The following is a 3,650-nucleotide window of genomic DNA, read 5'->3' as shown; positions in this document are numbered from 1 at the left end:
GAGCTCCCCTGAAGAGTACACAACATGGTTCCATACTTTGAGAAAAGTGCTGAAACATATTCGATAAAGCGAACGAAATGATGACCGATAAACAGATTTGCATTTTTCTCAAATTTATTATCAGATTTCCCCCTGACTTCCTTGCCCTGCCGATAGAAACTGATTAAACATATCTATAACTAATCCAAAACAAAATTTGATTCGATGAAATAAAGTTGTGGTCGAGGTCTACACATGCAGGTCTGACATCCAAACTCAATTATGGACCTATCTAGTTAACATTGTTGCAATGGCATATTTTGCTTCAATTATTGAGATTTCCATTACAACAATGAGCCCATAATGAATTCAGTTATCAGACCTGAAAATACGTGCGCATCAGCCAGACACAATTATGGACTTGATTTAACATTATTGTAACGGACAGCATATAGTGTTGGTTTGATTTATTATTATTATTATTATTATTATTATTATTATTATTATTATTATTATTATTATTATTATTATTATTATTATTATTATTATTATTATTATTATTATTATTATTATTATTATTATTATTATTATTATTATTATTATTATTATTATTATTATTATTATTATTATTATTATTATTATTATTATTATTATTATTATTATTATTATTATTATTATTATTATTATTATTATTATTATTATTATTATTATTATTATTATTATTTATTATTATTATATTATTTATTATTATTATTATCATCATCATTTTATATTATTATTATTATTATGATTATTATTATGATTATTACTATTATTATTATTATTATTATTATTATTATTATTATTATTATTATTATTATTATTATTATTATTATTATTATTATTATTATTATTATTATTATTATTATCATTATTATTATTATTATCATTATTATTGTTATTATTATTATTATTATTATTATTATTATTATTATTATTATTATTATTATTATTATTATTATTATTATTACTATTGATAATATATATATATATATATATATATATATATATATATATATTTTATATATATATATATATTGCACTCCAATAATAGTCGTATAATAATATATTTTGATGGAGAGAACCAAGTGCTAAAAAGCTAATTTTATTGACTTTTTCTTGTTATCGAAGAGAATGAAAAGGCTTCTTAAACAACTCAAATAAAAAGAAAAAACGTTTTCAATTTAAGGTACATTTTTCTTCCCTCTTCTACATCGTTAAGGCATCCAACTCCTTCATGCAGGCGACAAGCTATGCGATGCGTTGTATGCGCTCAGAACTTCCAGGAATTAATTGTTTATGACTTAGCAAGAGACTGACAAAAAATATGGAAAAGTCCAATCGGTTTGGAAATAAAAATTAAACTGTAAAAATCACTGGTACGTTCCATATACAGAACATAGAACCAATAAAGACGTCTACTGGAAGAAGTACAAGATCGTGCAGAACGATAGGAACCCCTCATCACCACAGTTAAAAGAAGGAAACTGTTATGATATGGTTACAATGAAGGTTTGTGCAGAACGGTGATGAAGGAGGAAGGAGAAGAGGAAGTCCGAAGACAAAGGAAAGTTTGGATGGACACTATGGACAGGAATGAAGATAAGGGAACTCTCGGAGACGGCCAGCACTAGAGAAGAATGTCGGAAAGTGGTAAGATCTGCATCCCGTGTATCCTCCTCCTCCTCCCGACGATCATCAGATCATGAGATTAATGAATGAAAGAATGAATGAAATGACTCGGTGCATTCATTCCGATAAATAAAGCTGATTTGTCTATATTATGTTGTTTTTGATCTGTTGATTGTGAATGTCAAGGAATGGGTGGTGTGAGTGTCATGCTGCGTGTTGACAGTTCCGGATTGGTGTTTGTTGAAATTTTTATTTGTCCATGATTTGCATTCGACAAGGCGGGCAGACAGCCCTGTATTGTTTTCGGCGACTGACCAAGGTAGGCCGATTCGCCGATTAAGTGATCTAATTATCTGTGCGGCTATGTCGTCGTCTAGTGGTATGACACTCTCCTTCGGATCGGAGGGTCCTAGGATCGAGCCCCGCTCTAAAGCCCCCCATAGACGACGACATCCGCTGGTAGCGGGACGGATGACCTATCGCTGTGACCCGATCCCTGCGTTTATCGCAGATGATTTTTGCCCACATACGGGGAGATATTTTTTTAGGCGATCGGCGATCGGGGGCGTGGCAGTATAAAAAAGTGGACAATTTTTTTTCGGATTTTCGCTGTTTTCACGTCGGATTCGTGATCAGCGTCAAATTTACAATAGGTTTGATACTAAGAACTGTGTGTTTACTCCAAAAATTGGTGAAATTAGAAATAAATTTTAATTAATAGTGAGGCTACGATCCCAGTTACTGTCTGTTATTCTATCTTTCGTCTTGCGCACAATAGTGATTACTTCTCACTAAATTATATCAATTAGACTGTTGAAGGAACGAAATTGACATCATTCCACTCTTTGTTATTGTATTAAGGCAGTCATTTTGGTAATTAGTTCTCACTAAATTATATCAATCAGACTTTTAACGTTCAAGGTTACTTGTAGTTTTGTGTGACGGTACGTTATTTCCGACTGGTGGATGTTGTGAGCATTTTACCTAAACTCATAGCATCAATAACCGTCCAAGATATTCCCATCATATGTAGCAATAGCTATAAGAGAGAGAGAGAGAGAGAGAGAGAGAGAGAGAGAGAGAGAGAGAGAGAGAGAGAGAGAGAGAGAGAGAGAGAGAAGAGAAAGAGAGAAAAATTTGCTTGCGCTATATATACCGCTATATTCAATAAAGGTGCTCAAATCACTTTATAAGGGTCTTTGGCCAACATAAAAAACATGTTAGACGAGACATGACTGTTAAGCGATATTGCAATTGTTTCCCGACAGAGACGACGCTGTAAACAGCGAGGTACTCATTTTAACAGTGAACAAGGTGAGAGAATGCGAGTAAAGAGCCTTTTCCAAGGACTCAATTATGCGCCACTCAGAGCGGGACTCGAATCCAGTACCGTCCGATCCAAAGGCGAGTGTCATTGCACAAGATCACATGCATAGCCGCACAAAAAAGTGATGAGAGAATAGATTCATATGTATTGAAGGAGGAGAGAGCGGATGGAGTGAGTAAAGTTCTTGGATATTTATAGAAGGAACCAAATTGACGTCACTCATCTCATTGTTATTGTTTTTAGACACCCATTTTTATGATTAGTTCTCATTAAAATATATCAGACTATAACGTTCAAGATTCCATGTAGATCTTTGGGCTGGAGTGATATTTCTGGCTGGCGGACTTTGTGAGTATTTTAATTTAACACAGAGCATCAATAGAAGGAATGAATTGGACGTTAGTCAACCCGTTGTTATTGCTTTTAGACAGCATTTTATAATTAACTTATCACTAAGTTATATCAATCAGACAATGAACGTTCGCGTTTGCAGTTTTGTGTGTTAATATGTTATACCCCGATGGAGATGTCGTGAGTATTTTTCCAATACGCATAACATCCATACATTTGCAATCCGATTTAAGTTTAAAAGCAACGTAGACCACGGAAATTTTTCAATTTTGTGGACAATAAAGATTTGTTATTTATCGTCATTATTATTATTATTATTATT

This window comes from Berghia stephanieae, chromosome 5, assembly GCF_034508935.2.
Source record: "Berghia stephanieae isolate SIO BIC M18660-M18661 chromosome 5, UCSD_Bste_1.3, whole genome shotgun sequence".
In the NCBI taxonomy this organism is placed as follows: Eukaryota; Metazoa; Mollusca; class Gastropoda; order Nudibranchia; family Aeolidiidae; genus Berghia; species Berghia stephanieae.
The sequence above is the reverse complement of the archived record's forward strand: the minus strand, read 5'-3'. Positions refer to the sequence as shown.